Source organism: Euprymna scolopes, chromosome 2 (assembly GCF_053919585.1).
Source record: "Euprymna scolopes isolate OS-2025 chromosome 2, ASM5391958v1, whole genome shotgun sequence".
Classification (NCBI taxonomy): domain Eukaryota; kingdom Metazoa; phylum Mollusca; class Cephalopoda; order Sepiida; family Sepiolidae; genus Euprymna; species Euprymna scolopes.
The window spans coordinates 167,997,470-168,016,245 of NC_136483.1; the positions used below are offsets into that span (position 1 = coordinate 167,997,470).

General features: G+C 33.5%; 1 long non-coding RNA gene across 2 annotated transcripts in view; it reads left to right on the forward strand.

Moving 5' to 3' along the window:
* The window catches only part of LOC145241617 (uncharacterized), a 93,203-nt gene that overhangs the window by 55,530 nt on the left and 18,897 nt on the right, over window positions 1–18,776 (forward strand). For both annotated transcript variants that reach the window (XR_013862591.1, XR_013862590.1), the window contains exons 2-3: window positions 7,976–8,074; window positions 12,623–12,750. This is a non-coding gene — a long non-coding RNA (uncharacterized LOC145241617). The remainder of the gene's footprint in view (window positions 1–7,975; window positions 8,075–12,622; window positions 12,751–18,776) is intronic.

The following is an 18,776-nucleotide window of genomic DNA, read 5'->3' on the forward strand; positions in this document are numbered from 1 at the left end:
TGCAACCTACAATATATACGACATTGTAAAGAACATCATGATGAAATGCTTTGAATACAGTGGGAACTGCTGAGCCATGATCATCGATGTCTGCGAAAACGGACCTGATAGATGAAGAAAAGATATTCATACACGTAGATTGTTTATAAAGTTTTATGCAATTAAAAAAAAAACATGATTATAAAGGAAATTGATTTAACCGCTTTTCAATTCTGTAAAGTTAGATATGTGACGTAATCACGTTGACACGCCGGTTCGCGCCAGGTCACAGAAGTTAAGGAACAATGAGCGTAGCTAATACCAAATCAGTGACCATTTGGGAATACTAGGCACTGTCAAAGGAAAAGTTAGGCACCTCTTTCCCTCCACTAGTCTGTGGGAGATCCTTGAGCAAGCTCGACTACCCGCTTCAGTCCCCCGATCAGGGTAACGTGAGGCTATGGAAAGTAGGTAACTGATGTAATACGGAAACAATCAGGAATAATTCTGTCCATGGTTTCGTATCTCGTTGTGCTGGACTAGGAGATCCCTTTAGATACAATGGTCAGCACAATCGCCCTGTATGGGAGCTGCTCGGAAAGAAGGAAACTGTGACCTGCTGTCTGTATAACTGCAAAGAAAGCTGTGGCAATATATCAAGCACTTTCGAAAAGCAGCGTGATTTTTGGTTGTGAATGAGCAACAATGAACTCATGAATGCTTCGAGGGAAAGAGATAGATGGACAGTCAATGCCTGTACAAGGCGGGACACAATTTGAAAGTTAGACATAAAAATCAGTTTGACTCGGGAAGTGAGGAAATCTAATTCACTCGAGTCGGGATCCTGAAACGGTCCACAACTAGTGAGAAACGAAAATGTATTCGTTCCTCGGTAGATTTGCTTCATTAATAAAAATGCGAATTTTGGACATCCACTTTTCTTTTTATTTTATTATTTATCAGCAGGCAGTCCGTCTTTATTGATCATTATATTGTACCCAATATAAAGAAGTGATTTCTCGCTCGTAAGATATGCTTAAGATATTTTAATTTATGCAGATTCCATACTTATTCATTATTATAAAATCAATTCTTTAATGATTATTAGATTGTACTCAGTATATAGTAATGATTTCAAAAGTTTAAAAGAATATATAACTTGAACGCCATCAACTAAAATCGAAACCAAAACATTTGGCTCTCTAGTTTCTATTGATTATTGATATTTATTTGCTGCTACTTGAAAAACAATGTGACACAATGTCGTTTTTAATGTGGGTGTTGGGGGGAGCTAGTTACATAAATATATATGTGTGTGTGTGTGTGCGTGTGTGTGTGTGTGTGTGAAATACGTATTGAATAGCGTTTGAAGCCACATTACATTAAATTATTAAAATAAACAAGTGTGTATGTTTAAGATATATTTCAGAGTAAAACTCTTTCGACAGTCCTTTATATTTTTCTCTTTTTCCTCGCCATGATGTAAAAAAAAAGAACGTTTAATGAAGAGACCACGTGATGTTAACTGTGTTTTTTTTTTATTGCCGGAAAGGTTACGCCTGGCCGCGCGATTTGAAAATCATGGTAATTTTCTTTTCTTTCTTTCTTTCTTTTTTTTTTTGTTAGAAAGTTCACTGAAATTTGAATTTTAAAATAAAAAAACGTATTTAATACGTTTGAAAAAAATGCGAACATGTAAAGTAATATGATTAAGATAAACATCGAAAAGTAAAAGACTAATTGTTAAAACTGGAAAATAAAAATAAAAAATATAATAAATTTATAACTTAAAATATTGCAGCTTTAAAAAAATTTTTTAATTCAATTTAACTATAATGTTAAATTCTTAATTAATACTGCAATATTTTAAGTTATTAATTCATTATACCGCATTTTTCTATGTAATCCATGATTTTTCCAGGCTTTGCCTCGAAATGAAATTTTCTCTCGGTTTCATTTGTTACCTGTGAATTATTAGCGACAGTACAGCTGAGCAACAGATCGGGACAGCGGTGAATTATTAGCGACTGTTTTGGGTTTTTTTTATCCATCTTGTAACATTATCATCTCCGCCGTTCCCAGCCGATTTGGAGTACTGTGGCAGATTTGGTTGCTATGGTAACCAACAGACAATCAAAAAAAAACACTCTCTACGTTCCTTACACATTCTGAGAATTTTTTAACACAGTTATTTTATTATAACTTTTGTTTTACTGAGAATGTTACGTATGAACTGTAAAAATTGTTTGAAATCTGGTCGCAAAATGAGTGAACGGTGAAGCTTTAAAGCAGTTCTAAATGAGTAAACCTAACAGTTAACCATATGTTCAAAAACGGCAGTAGTTACACGTATTAATTTATTTTTTGCGCATGCGTAGAAGATACATATTAAGCCGACTTACGCCTGTCAAGTTCCATTTTTTTTTTAATTTTTACATGTTAGCACCTACTTTTACCGGCTAAAAACGAAATCAGATTTTTCCACAGGTCGGAATACTTTGTATATCAAGTTCCATGTCTGGAGACCAAAAATTGACAGAATAGTTCGACAGAGAATCATTCCGCACGCATACATGTACAGACAAATACACTTTTATATATATACAGATCTATCCAACTTGCTCTTTCATATATTTTAGAAGCAAGACTTTTTTCACAAATAAACAAATAACAGAACTTTTTTAAATGGATGAAATTATTTTTATTTTTTTATTTATTTATTTATTTTTTTAATAACATTTTCACCCCAAACAAGACACATTGCCACTTTGTTGTATCAGAGACATTAGCATCAGGGGTACTGTGTAGGGAGTTGGGCAGCAAGATGTCGGTTCACGTTACAACATTTAAAACCTCAACTTATACTCTTTATTTGTTTATTTGTGAAAAGGTTCTGCTTATTTAAAACTGTTACTGTCTGTTTACATTCGGTGACATAACGGTGGTTATTGAATTTTGTTCTTTATACTCGACATAGGGTTCGAGAGTATTTGTACAATTCGTACGAACCTGCCACGTTTTCTTCCCTTTCTTTAAAATGTCTTTCTTGGTGTGCTTCGACGATAAAACAATAAGCCTTTATCTAAATAACAAATAAATGGCTTGATTTGTTGTTTTAACATTTGGGTTCTCATGTAGGAGACGTCTCCTTGAACTATTTCCGCTTTTTCTCGATCACATGCCCCTGTTTTGAATTCGAAGTCGGTCACTTACGATGTTATTTTAATATTTCACATATTTCAAACTGATATAAATTATTGCGCAATAAAAGTAATTAAATTAAAGCAAAATTAATTTTGATATTTTCAATTATTTAATCAAGTAAAAATTCCATTTTTTACATAATTATTGGTATTTTTATTTGATTAACTAATTCGGAATAAGAAAATTTTATTTAATTAAATAATTCGGAAAAGAAAATTTTATTTGATTAAATAATTCGGAAAAGAAAATTTTATTTGATTAAATAATTCGGAATAAGAAAATTTTATTTGATTAAATAATTCGGAAAAGAAAATTTTATTTGATTAAATAATTCGGAAAAGAAAATTTTATTTGATTAAATAATTCGGAAAAGAAAATTTTATTTGATTAAATAATTCGGAATAAGAAAATTTTATTGATTAAATAATTCGGAATAAGAAAATTTTATTTGATTAAATAATTCGGAATAAGAAAATTTTATTTGATTAAATAATTCGGAATAAGAAAATTTTATTTGATTAAATAATTCGGAATAAGAAAATTTTATTTGATTAAATAATTCGGAATAAGAAAATTTTATTTGATTAAATAATTCGGAATAAGAATTTTTTTTTTAATTTAATTATTATTGCAATATTTTATATCCATCTGAAATATGTTAAACATTAAAAAAATAAAAAATAAAAAAATTAAAAAATTAAAAATTAAAAAAACAGAAACAAAAAAAAAACATTGTTAATGACTGTTTTGGTAAAAAATAAAGCCCGCTGCTACGAATTTGGAATAGGGGCACGCGAGCAAGAAAATGCAAAAATAGCTCAGAGAGACGTTTCCTACAGGAAAACCCTTTTTCTTTCATACAAAAGACTTTTATTTAATTGTTATAAAATGTTCCGTTTACGATATGGGACTTCCTGTTTTAGTATGATAGGGAAAATGCCTACATTTAATACTTTACAGAATTATGTAATACTTTGATTATATTTTGCATGAATGTTCTTTTTACAAGGGTTTGGATCTGTTTTTAGAATTCTACCAATATATTACTAGGTACGGTCAATTTAATGGCGGAAACTGGTAAGGCGGCAGACATGGTCTTAAAAGCCGGCTTATTATAATTCTTTATAGATTTCCGATTACTTTCTATTGTATTTGAAACATAGAGCTAATCTTTAAAAGGAAAAAAAGTATTTTTACACGTGAAAAAAAGAATGTAATGCAAAAATGTTTCCACGGTGACATAAGAAAAAGCTAAACTTTGAAGTTAAATAAATTTATTGTAAAATCCCTTGAAATATAAATATTAGTTTTGTGGACTATTTCAAAGATAATCAGTAAAGTAATAAGATATTAAATTAATTAATTAAAAAAAAAGTCTTGTTTATACGCAAAATAGCGTAATTAGCCCACTAAAGCGAGAGATTCGTTTTCGAACAACCAAAGCAAACGAAAAGGCGTCGCGCATAAGTTCTACGGAAGCGCAAAATATCAAACAGTCAGTTTTATTTAAAAATGTATAGAGGAATTAAAACATTATTATATCCTTATTTCTTTATTTTTGAAGATTATGAAAAATATTTATTAATTTACGTAATCTTAATTGTTGTAAGAATAAAAAGGAAGTGTTTATTTAATTAGAATATTTATTTACTTTTATTCTCAAACGTGTTCTAACGATAAATTAAATTAATCCTTTTTAAAATAAGGTAAAAGTGCATTTTAAGTGTGAAAAAAGTGAATTTATATTACTGATTTCACTGAATATGTATTGAAAAAATAAGAAAAACCCACTTATCAATAATTAAAGATAACATGGCGAGTAGGATGCAACTTATAAGGTTCACCTTGAGCTTAGAAAATAATCTAGAGTCACATGGAGCAATGTCTGGACTTTATGGAGGGTGATGATTTTTCTCGATACCCATCTTGGTCAAATTGTCTGAGACAAGGATGGAGTTGTAGACTAGTGAATTGTCCAGATAGAAATGCCACTGATCCGATTTGAAAAGTGCTGGCCTTTTCCGATGGAATTTCTTCCTAAACTCTTTCTGAACACCCCCCCCTTAAAACATCAACATAGTATTCCTTGTTGACAGTCTGTCCAGTGAAAACCCAGTGCATGTAGATCATGGCCATGCTGTCAAAAAAAAAAAGGGATCATTATAAGTTTCTGGGTAGATTTGCTCTGTTTGGCCTTTTGGGGTCTGGGAGAACCAGCATGCTTCCGCTGGCAACTCTGTCTCTTGGTCTCTGGGGTCTAGCAGTAGATTCAACTTTCATCGCAGGTAACCAGAACATCCAGATCTGCGGTATATGAATTAGTCAACTCGACCACTTCCTGGCTGTCACGACAACGTCTTTCTTTCTGGTTTTCTTTGAGAACCCGTGGGAAAAACTTCTGCTTGTTCAGTTCTTTGCAAATAATTGTGTACAGTTCCCACACTGACATTAAACCTTGCGTTTATTTTCTCTATAGACACACGGCGGTTCATATCCATGAAATTCTTTATTTGGCCAATCAACTCTGAGTTCGGACTTTCTTATTCCTCTCACATTCTCAGCATCCCTCATAGACTCCTTGCTTTCCTTGAATCTCTTATACCATTCAAAAACTCATGTTAGAACTATGCAAGATGGTCCAAGATCAGTCTGAAGCATTTCATACATTTCTGTTGGATTTTTTTCCAAATTTAAAACAGAATTTTATTGCATATTGTTCTTCTAAACTGTGATCAGATTGCATTATTGAATGTTACCAACTGTGGCAATCAGGCTTTAGTAGGGTTTATTCCAATTCCTGCTGTAGCTGTTCATTTGAACCCGAAATCATAAAAATTAATCAGTCATCTCATAAGAAGTATAGTAATAACATACTGAAGTTTCAAGAGTCGATGTTAATTTTAAATGTCTGTAAAAATAGTCTGAAACTTATTGAAGGCACCTCGTATATCAGCAATAGGCCAACATAAGTCATTATAATTGTGTCCGCTTCACGCACCCATGAAATTAATTAATATGCGAGATTTTTATTGTGAATATCTAGTTCTATAATATGTAATTTCCTCGGTACTGATACCCTGGCCACAACTGGTACTTCTGTATGTAAAGGCGAATCACGTTTGAATATCATTCGAAATAAACATGGAAGAAGTTTATGATTAGTCCCTTAACAAATGCCTTAGGGTAAAGGGTTAATCCCTGTAAAGTCTCTGGAGACCGATGACGTCAATAGGAATCGCTGCGAATTATTTACGGAATCTGGTTTTGAATAATAGAAACGGCGGGTGGGCAATAGGGTGGATGCTAGCAGGGTGGGATTCGTTATCCCGCTTTTCGTTTGACAAGCATTAAGCTAAATAAAAGTTTTAAATTGTTTTGAAATGAAAACCTACATCTCGTCTATCATAATAAATGCGTAATTAGATGTGTGTGAGTTAGTCTGGCTTTTTTTATTTATACACAGACTTGACGAAAGTATAATCCTCTCTCTAATCTAAAATGAAAACCAAAGTGTAGTTTTTGTATATTTATTATAATGAAATTGTATTCATGTTTTTTGTTTATGGTTTGGTTAATATATGCTCATTTATTTATTATCTTCATCTTTTAGTTCATCTTCATCTTTTAGTTCTTGTTTCGCAACTATTCTTTTGCCTCCGTCATTTGGTAACCTCAACGGGCTAGGAAACATCGTGAAACAACAACTAGACGATGGGGATAATAGTTCACAATAAATAATTAATACTCATCTCAATAAACATTCCAATCAATAAGGAAGCATACTGTTTCACAAATAGATCTTAATACTGAAAACGGACTCTTGTATACTTTTATTACTGCAGAATATATATATATATATATATATATATATATATATATATATATATATATATATAATTTATGCAAAAGGAATCAACAGTCAAGAGGTTATCTCATTTGCATATTAGATTTACGAAAGTCTTTTTTAATAATTAGCTTTAATTTTTTTAATGGAAATTAGTAATAGAATTGTTTTAAGTATTCCATTTAGAAATGTTATATAAAGTTGATTTATTTGTTTCATATTTAATTTGATTTATTTTTAATTATTAGTATAATTAACATCAGCTGCGTTTAAAAACGGAAGCAAGTTTTCATTTAAACTATGAGTTATTTCCCTTTAAGCTATGAGATTTTGTTTTTCTGTTTGAATTTCAAAGACGAACATGACTACGTTTTATGCTTCGAAAATCTAAAATATGGCACATTTTCAGGAAACTCATAACAACTTAGGATATTTAGTGTATGTTAAATTTTATGTGACTAAATTCCTCCGCTCTTAGTGTGTGTGTGTGTGTTTTTTTGTTTTTTTTCATCCGGCAACGCCGAGTATGCATAGTAAGTTCTTATATAAATAAATACATATCCGTCGCGTTATAGAAAGAAAAACATGCTATTTTCTAGTCTCCAGATTAAACCATTTCAAATGATTAGAAGTGAGAGAGCAAATAGAAAGTCAGACAACCTCCGCCGACTGAAATGGTTTGACTTAATTGTTTTGTTTTACGGAATACCAACTGCTTGCAGGTTATTTAATGTCAAATCAGATCAGATCGGAACAAAATATTTTATGCACTAAGTTCTTTAGATCTGCAATTTATTTATACAAAGTTTTACAGCATCTCAACCCTTTTGGCAGTCAATTATTTTGACAAAGATTATGTTTCCTTTTTTTCATATCTTCAAATATTTATTCATGGTGTTTAATTTGTTTTTTCAAAATAAAAAAAAATGTTTTTTTTTTACTTTGCAGAACATGATTGAGTTTCACAAGGGAAGAGGCAAATAGCAATACCATAAATATTGGGTGAATTTAAGTCAGGAAGTCGATATCGTCAGACAGCCTGATCAGGTAAAATGAATTCGGAAAGAAATCATTCACTTTAAGTAAAACGTCATGCGTGGTTTTTAGGTCATCAGGCGGGGTATACTATACATAAAAAATAACATTAACTGTATAATTTTTATACATAAAAAATAACATTAACTGTATAATTTTATCATTTATATAAATGGTGTTGCAGACACTAGCGAAGCATTTTTCTGTCATTATTGAGAGGAAAAGTCAATTCGAAGTCGGTAGCAAACAGTGTCATAAAACAATTACATTATACAGGGTGCGGTAGAATTACATCCCACGTTTTAAACTATGTGTTACTCACGAACGTATGTTTCCATTTAGCTGATAACTTGCCATTTTTTCCAGGTACCCTCATCAAGCAATATGGTTTCAACTTGTACACATCGTGTTTTTAATGTATGTTTTTCAAGAATGGTGAATCCGTAACTGCAACACAGAGCTTTCCGAGCTTATTACAGGTTAAGACGGCATGATGCTGTTCCAGATAAAAAAAATAATACAACTATGGATTGCAAATTTCAGAGCTATAGGTTCGGCACTTATATAAGACCTCGAAGCGCTCGAATGCCAGACAGTATTCTAGTTGTGAGACTTTCTGTTACTCAGTACCCGGCACGTTCAGCCCGCAAACATGCTTTGACCTTGGAATTGTCTGAAGAATTCTACATAATCATATGCAGTTCCAGCCATACAAATTAATGATTGCTCAGATAAGCTAAATGTAGATTCCATGTACAAAGCTTCTTTCTTAGAACTGCACACTTGTGGAACTCTCTTCCGTTTGCCTGCTTTCCAGCTGACTACAATCTGATTGGCTTCAAGTCCAATGTAAACAAGTTTTTGATGAATAGTCCCCCTAAGTAATCCAATTTATAAAATTTACACTACTTATGTTTACTACGCTATAATCGCATTGACTAATGTATACCCATTAACCCTTATCCTCGAGTAGCCTTCGGACCTTGATAAGTGGTGATTCCTGTGTAAAAAAAAAACTACACGAGCGCGACTGGGAAGATCGTATGTCAAAATGTGGGAAATATTTCTGCTGCCTGTACTAAAATATTTTTGCCTAAAATAAATAAAATGATATGGCTCCAATGGTTAGAATTTGTTTTTAGTATCATAAAAAAATATATTACTTCATAAAATTTTTATTGATTGCTTTGTATAGTTTTAGAAAAATAAAATTATTTTTATCTGAACACTGTCTGCTGCGGACTTCGTGTCGCCTATTTGTCTGCATCAATAACGACTTCTAGCTGTCTGTGGAGCGTCACATAGTAGCTTTCGGTCCGCCCCCCCCCTCTTTCGCGTGGGGCACCTTTGTGGCTTTCAGGCCAAGATCAAAGTGCAGTATCTGTTTGGACAGATGCTACAATCAAAGACCATTGCCCTTGTGGAAATGTTTTGGTCAATATAGGGGCAACCCTATATACCAAATGGACTTCACTATCCAGCTTCCATTTCCCACATCTCGGGAGCTGGTCCCTTTCCCCCTCCCCCTGTCTCCACATTAAAAAACGGCCTTGTGCCTAATTTGCTCAATGGGGAAGCAAATAAATCTAGTCGCTTTCAATACCAATGTTAACAAATTCCTCTCGTGTCGCGCTCTTAAATTATTAGATTCTGCTCACTTTCAACTATTGTTTCAGTCTTAAAGATATTTATCTCCCAGTTGATCTGACAGTCTTTCCTTTTGATTCTAGCTCATAAGTATGCTCTCAAGATTTAATTCTTAGAATATGTAATTTTGAAATGAATCTGATATCCTGCTTACAACGGGCACTTGTGTTGGTGAAGGTGAATCACATTTGAATCTAATTTGGAATAAACATGAAAAGAGATTATTATTAGTCGCTTAACAAATGCCTTAGGGCAAAGGGTTGATATCTGCAAGGTCTCTTGGGACCAATTATCTTAATTCAGTTTCGAAAGACAATGGCTACTTCCCTGCAATAGGCATTGTTTGTCTCCAGTGGCAAAGACAAATTCAAGACGACTGGGAAAAATGCCGAGATAAGCGGAGATCACATACAGAACCTGCAATTCCCAAATGGTCACCCATTTTAGTACCGACCCGGTTCAATGTTAGTTAACTTCAGTGATCATACAGGAACCGGTCAAATGTGATTATGTTGATGCCGTCAATATCACTCGCTAAGTATTATTTACGTAGTTTGGGTTAAACGGATAAAGGGACTAAAGTTTTTTATCATTGCCATCTGTTTTATTGTAACAATCTAATTTCTCCCAGTAATTATTTCATAGATTTTTGTCACTGTTTTTAGTGTTCTAACGAATATAATTTTAATTAGTGGTGGTGGTGGTGGTGGTGGTGGTGGTGTTGTTGTTGTTGTTGTTGTTGTTGATGGTGCTGCTGTTGCTATTATTATTATTATTATTATTATTATTATTATTATTATTATTATTATTATTATTATTATTCACTCACCAGGAGTTTTTGCACAGGCTCTCACCTGCGATCACTCAATGACAGTGTCTCTCGGATAGCTTCAAATTAACGCAGTTGTCGCTTACCTTTGATCTTTCGCTGACAACGGCCATTGGCATTCTCAGGGAAGATCACAGTGTTCCCCGCACTTTTCTATTGCAGGTCTTGTTAGTTTTCCTCGTTTTCTGTCCTTCCGGACTCTTCACGACTCTTTGGTGTGACGAAAATTGATGTAGATGCTAACATGTTCTTGAGAGCGGGTTGGTTAACTTAAGATTTTGCGTATCATTCGGATTTTTCGGACTATTGTTGAGTGTCATTTTTATCACGTTTCGATCGATGTAACTTCCGACCTTCTTCTGGTGTATCTTGTCCAACTCGGGAATGTTTCTGGCCAACTCGGAAATCTGGACAGAATTTCAAACGGAACCCTTCATTTACTTCACGAGTCGACCGAAACAATCCTGAGCTTGACAAGATATACTGAAGAAGGTCGAAGGTTACATCGACTGAAATGACACTCAAGATGAAAACAGTAGTCCGAAGAATCCAAATAATACGAATAACCAATTTTCATCTCAAAAATTCAGAAACGTATTAACATTTTGCGCTGACGATTTTCTTTGTTTCATTTTGTTTCTTTTGCAGTATTTAAGTTTCTGGTTGGTGTCCGTAGTTTATATTAAGCCCTCCCCCATTTATTTAAAAAGGGGTTGCCAGATATCAAGACCCAGAGGTTACTCGAGCATACGAGTTAATGTGTGCGTTCAAGTGTTGATGTATCTTCCAAGATGGATACTGCTAGTCGGGTTGCCTCGTGGTGTCCTCTTTGATTCAGTCCAATGGTAGGCAAGGCAGGTCAAACAGTAGACCTTAATTTAGTCTTTTACAGACATCAATTTGAAGTGAAAAAGCTCAATAGATTCACAGAGCGCAATGTGTGCGAGAATATAATAATTCGCATAAGGGCATTATAACGTCTCAAAGTAGCAAAGTAATTTCGCTGCTTCGAGCTTCGAGTGAGAATTCAGTGTTCATCTCCCTACGTCTTTTTTGAATTCTGGTGGTCTCAAAGGATAATTTTGGCGCAAAGAACATTCTCGGCATTTAGTTATAAAATGCAATTTGATTGGTTCAAACAACTCCGTGGGCGGACAAACCATCCAATGAAGAGTTTGCTTATTTCTGCAGAATTTCTTTCACTGGTTAGTACTTTTTATCCTAGGTCTTTCCAACCTTCTTGGCCCTACACAACTATTTGGTGTAGCGTCAGTTAATATGTACTCTACTTTGGGCGGGGGGGGGGCATAATTGATTTAAAATGTTATAATCTCAATTTTCTTTGTTCCATGTGGTGTCACTTTTTATCTGTTTTTTGTTTTTACTACTATGGCAGTTTCTATACTACCGATTAGATTTTATTGCTCATGTTGGTTGGTTATCATATTTAAGCGTATTTTACGACCGGGCAGCACCGGGCGTCCCTGCTAGCTTAGATAAACACTTTTGAAGTTTTAACAAAAGATCAACAATAATATCAGAGCATCTCTATTTACGCTGAACATCCATAGAATGACAACATATGAATGAGTCCGCCGTGGAATTTCCACAGATCCCGCTAGTTAATATTTTTTTTAATCTTATTTTTATTATTCATCTATAAAGACAAAATTAAATAAATTATTTTTATCTTTTCTCCATAAATGTTTATGGCGATAATATACTTTCTTCTTTGTTTATCAATCAATAAAGTTTTTAAATCATTTTCAGACACAAGTGGAATTTGGTTTTATTAACAGAAACAAAAATGGCGGGGTGATATTTTTAGAATTGCTTGCATTTAAAAAATTCAGTGGTTCACACGTCCGTCTTTCTTACTGTGATCGTCACGCGGAAATCGTTCTGGGTGATGGATCTGACATTAATCCTCTGACGTCATCAGTTATCGGTTGACAATACCAATGACGTCATTGGCGTGTTGAGAAGAAAGGGGAGACCCGATTGCTCTTACGTGCTTTTTTTTTTTTTTTTTGCCTCCGGACATATTTTTCTTTCGTTTTGTTTTGTTTTTTATTCTTTCACAGATGAAATGTATTTCTGGGAACAAAACTTCAGAAAGGGGCCCCACCTAAACCAGTCCATCAGACCACAAGTGTGTTAGAGTTGATGTGGGGCGGAGACAAAGTAGCGGAGCGGGGTCAAGCGCTGGTGGGTAAGTTTTCTTCTTCTTTTTTGTTTTGTTTTGTTTTATTTTTTGTGTTTGTTTTCGAATTTCTTAAAACAATAAAACTTTAAACAGTAAAATGAACGGCCAATAAAATGCTGGACGCAACTTAAGAAGATGAGTCCTTTCAATTTCCGCGTTTAACAGTTTTACTCCTTATGTACGACAGATTAAGGCACGGCAAATGTAAAAAAAGGATCGACAAGGCTTCCTTCTGATTCTCTATTCGGATGATATTTAGGTACGACAAATTTAGACGCGACAAATTTGTAACACAGCATGGATGCGTGGATGTAACTGAATGCGAAATGATGTCACCGATAGAGAGAACAAGACTATAAAACGGAGAAAGAGGGGGATCGCGGGAAAGACGGGATAACGTTCGCGATCATGTCCGAGGCGTGAAGGACGATAGAGAAGATGATTATGTGAGAGACATAACAGCGGTAAAGAGAGAATGAGGAAATAAATGTTTCTACAAAAAACAAGCGAGTTGGAGTTATTTCCTCTTCTTTGTCTTGGCCTCCTTTATAACTGAAACTGGGTACAATGTGTGTTGGTTTCCGGATAATGTTACAAATTAAGGCACGACAAACTAAGGCACGACAAATAACACTTACTATTTGTTTGTTTTTTGTTGTTGTCTTTTTGATAAATATCTGTGGAAAAAATAAACGATTTTTTTAGACTAAGGAGGAGTATTAAAAAAAACAAACTAATCAAACATAAAAAAAATGCTCTATTAAGTTAAAAGTAAAATATTTATTTGCTTTTTTAAATCGTATTTTTTAATAGTAAATGTTTACCAAAAAAAAGACAATGTAAAGTAAATGTGTCAACAACTTATTGGAATCTCGAGCCGTCAATTGTTTTGTTTGTTTTTGTTTTGTTTTTTTTTTTTGTTTTTTTACAAATATTTTTGGCGAAAAAAAAGGATCATTCCAAACAATTGCTCCTACTATATTTTTTAATTTTTTTTTTTTTTTTTTTTTCAGAATATGTTTATAAAAAATAAACAATTTCGTTTTCAGACTTCGGGGAATATTAAAAAAAAAAAATTACGATTCATATAAAAACAGAAACAACATTCCCTTATGTTAAAAGAAAAAATATTTGTTTACATTTTAAAATAGTATTTTTACAGTGTTTTTTTTTTATCATTCAAACACTACAATGTTTGAATATATCGTTAAGTGTCAGTTTTACTCATTAAGAACTGCTTTAAAGCTTCACCGCTCACTCATTTGGCGACCAAATTTCAAACAATTGCTACCGTAACCATCTTAGCTATATTTTGAAAAAAAATTCAATTTTCGTTCAGCAAAGCAAAAGTTCTACTAAAATTACTGTGTTATAAAATTCTTAGAATCTGTAAGGAATAGAGAGACGTTTTTTATTGGTTGTTGATTACCACAGCAACCAAGTCTGTTACGCTACCTCAAATCGGCTTCGAACGGCGGAAATGGTGACGTAACAAGATATGAAAAAAACTTTCGCTGTCCCGATCTGTCGCTTAGTCGTACTGTCGCTAATAATTCACAGGTAACAAGTGAAACATGGAAGGAAAATTTTATTTCAAATCAAAACCTGGAAAAACTATGGATTACGTAGAAAAATTCGAGCATGAAAAGTAATATGGTTAAGATTTAAACGTGGAAAAGTAAATGAACTAGTTGTTAAAACTGGAAAAGAAAAAGACAAGATATTCTAGCAAAAAATATAATAAATTTGTAACTTTAAATGTTACAGCATTAATTAAAAATTGATTATATAATGTTAAATTGATTTTTTTTTTTAATTCTTAATGCCGGAATGTTTTAAGTTACAAATTTATTATATTTTTTACTAGAATAGCTTGTCTTTTTCTTTTCCATCTTAAACAACTAGTCTTTTTTACTTTCCGATGTTTAAATCTTAACCACATTATGTTTCATGCTCGCATTTTTTTTTTATAATGATAAATGTTTACCAAAAACAACGAGAATGAAAAATAAATATATCAACAAACTAGCATGGGTACCCGGCGTTGCCCGGGTGTTTGGAGGTGTATGCTGAGCAAAAAAAAAAAGGTCATTTTTTTTTAACTTTGACCCCTATTATAACCCCTTAAAATTTATTGTTTTGGGTTCAAATCAAGTTATTAAGTTAGATCCATGTCCAAGGAACCTATATCTAAAATTTCAAGTGTTTAGATCCAAAATTGTTGGATGAGTTTGGTAGAATTCTCAAAAGTCAACTCGTTGAACTTTGATCCTTTAACAGCCAAATTTCTGGCCGAAACCCGATCACATCGATTTTACCAAATCTCAGTACTCTGTTATTGCCTAGGGAAATGCACTCAGACAGTCACACAGACAGACACACAAACAGACAGACACGCTCACTTTTATAGATATATAGATTATTTAATTCTCCCAAACCCATCAGTCTTAAAAAAAACATTTATTTTTTTACAAAGATTTTAGTGAAAAAATAATTATGCCAGTGCGTCTTAATTAAAATCGGTTGCTTCATGTTCTTGACACAAGAATCCGAGGTTTCTCGAATGACATGCCGAAATATCTTACTAATTGAGAATCAGTAGGAGCAGCTGCTGTGCCTTTTTGTATATTTGTCGTGCCTTGATTTGTCGTACATAATTAACAAAAGCGACGCGTTTAACGATGAAGATTCTCTTTCAAACTTAAGCATGACAAAACAATAAAAAATATCGTTTTAAGATTTCGTGACAAATCGACGGACGGACAGAGCCTCTTTTTAGAGAAGCTTGCACTCATCTAAATATTTTCACGTAGGAAATTCAAATTGCCTATAAATGTTTATAGTTATATAAGGTATATATGTTTAAATATGTATGCGTACGGGATGCACACCTAGACTTATTACTTAATAATTATATTTTTGTTACAACACAACATACGTAATAAAGATTGGCAGTGTGGTTTAAGTTTAGCTTAATTTAGTTTTATGCAGAGGGGGTAAAAAAGGGAGATAGAAGTCGTGTATGAAAATAAAAATAGCTCCAATTGTGAAATTTAAGTAATACGTATTAGAAAATAATTACAAATTATTCCACAAATTTTACTTCTTTTGGGGCATATAAAATGATTTGGTGCAACTACGCTTTGACGGCGAAATTCGGAAAACGAAAAAATCGACTGACTTTTTGTGTCAATTTAAACTGAAAGCAATGCTATTTACTTAATTAACATGCCAGAAGAACGTAAATATTGCTGCATCTTTTAAACAAAAAATAACACGGGAAGCAACTCAATTTTACTTAAAACAAGGCAAAACGCATTAATTTTTTTTTTTTTTTTAGACAGTAATCGCCACTTATCAAGGCCCGGAAGCCACTCAGGGATAAGGGTTATTGCAAGTACATTACGTTAGTGTGGAGATTTTATGAAGTGTTTAATTAAGGGGGCGGTTCATTAGGAATTTGTTAACATTGGACTTGAAGACATCCAAGTTGTAGTCCGGAGGGAAGCAGGCAGACGGAACAGGGTTCCACAGGTGTGCAGTTCTAAGAAAGAAGCTTTGTTCATGTAATCCGCGTTTTGATTTAGGCACAGATATAGAGTGGGGGAATTTTTTCACAGTGGATTCAGCTAGACGGGTGTTTTTCGTGAAAGATTGGCGAGGGGGGGACCAGAGATTGGAGTTCAGACGAGCACCTGCCATGGAAATAACGATAAAACAAGGATAGGCTCGCAACGTCTCTTCTGTGGGAGAGAGGTTGCAGGGTAGAGAAAAGCGCATCCCCCACTAAGCCACGAAGTCTATTTTGTACTCTGTCAAGGCAGGATAGGCTGTTTTTAGCAGCTCCTGCCCAGATATGGCAACAGTATTCCATCCTTGGACGTACTTGGCTTTTATATAGATAGAGAATTGCATCAGTAGTTAGATATCTTCTGGAGCGGTAGAAGGATCTCACCATCTTTCCAGCGACCTTGGCAACAGACTTGATGTACGTGTTCCATTTCAGATCAGGAGTAAAGGTCAAGCATTAAACTTTTAAAAAGTGACAATAGTTACACGCTATTCACCTCCCTTTTGAACACTCTTGTGTGTGTGTGTGTGTGTGTGTGTGTATGTGTGTATGTGTATGTTTGTGTGTGTGTAGGTGTGTTTATGTGTGTTTATGTGTGTGTATGTGTGTATGTGTATGTATGTATGTGTGTATGTGTTTTTGTATGTGTGTGTGATTTAGCAAAACATGTTATTTTCGATAATTTTCGTCAAAAAATGTTCTCTTTCATATTTTTTCTACCTTATCAATCTTCATAATTTTTTGGGTATATTCGTTACTGTAACATAACAATTAAGTATAGATTATTGGTTTGCCTTGAAATGCAATATTTAAATTTCAAATTTCGCTATTATAGTGTAGTTGGACCAATGATGTTTACGCAGCATAATATGAACACGACCTCCCATTTGAAAATTCAGATATTTCAGATTAGCATTAATTTTTTTTATATCTATTAGATACAAATAAAGCAGAATTCCTTAAATTTTAATTTCTTTTTAAAACCACTTAAATTTCAGAATTTTTCCATGCTCAAAGTTATCTAATGTATTTTGATGAAAATTAGAAAAAAAGAATTCTAGCTGCAAGGCTTATTAACATTGTGTTTTGATTTTAATCTCTGTAGGGCTGCACAAAAGTGGCGAAAAAAAAGTGTAGTGCTCGATGAATTAATTTCACCCGTCCTGATAAGGATATTTTTTCTAATTCTAAAATACATATAAAAGCTCAAAAATTAAAGATAACAAAATCAGAAGAAGAAAAAAACTAGCACCCATTATTTTTTCAATTACAATCAGAATTAATTTTTAATGGTTGACAGTTGTCTTTCACTATCTCCAATTATATCAGATTGCGAACTGGCATGGGTATTCTCATGACAGTTTTCTAGGCCTTACTGCTTCTGTACTGGCTCATGACAAATTAAAAGCAAAGGGGTGCAACACTACGGTGAGGAAACTGGTGTTGAAGCTTGGTTGAGTACTCGGAGCCTATTAGATTAGACAAAGTCCTTTAGAACTTATTTCAAAGAGAAAAGCTAGTGGTTGGAGCACAAGCCCAACTGCAATTATTTCTATTGACCCAAGAATCACTCTAATAGCTGACACAGGCGTATCTATAATAATATATATAACGTCGTTGGTCTGTTATTGAGGTAAAAGCGTCTACGTAATTTTTTAAAACATTCTTACTCGGACCAGCGAAACTGAGCCGTGCCCTCTCTCTCTCTAATGACTGACAATTACCCAACCGGAAGTTTTTAATTATTAATAATACTGCATAACTGGACAATAGGTAAAAAAAAAGTAATGTTACGCACGTGTAAAGAAAAAATACATCGGAAATATAATAATCTAAGGTTAGTACATTTATTAAAATAATCTTACTGTGGCAGTTATAAACCGTTTATACTAGTGATTATGTGTTATATAGCATATAATGCGAGTCTGTAAAAATAAAAATAAATTGTGACTGTCGGATTATCTGAGGGGAGGAGTATTTCTAGGTCGATGTAACTTTTTGTTGTTTGTTGTTATATATATTCTTAGGACTAAGGAGTGTCCTACTGATATATAAACAATAATTTTAAAAATACCTGCAGAAAACTATTTATAAAAACAGTAAACAGCCGAAACAATTATATACTTGTATAGTAAATAAACTAAATCTTTTTTTTTTTGGGGGGGGGGGGTAACATAAAAATGAGTGTCCGTTCCTAGTGAAGCGATACAATGTAAAAGTACACATATGATGATTGCAGCGTCTTGTCAGACTAGTGCCACTGGCTCAGACACTGAAAGTCCATGAGTCCAAAAATGACTTCCATCGCCACAGGACTATTTTAATAGACAAATGCCTGAGGGAGTATCTATACACAGATGATGTTACAGAGTCATAGCTTTGTAGGACAGCTAAATTTCTCTCTCGGTTCAAAATGTTGAGATCCAGCAACAAGCAAGAGCAAGATAACACGCAACAAGTT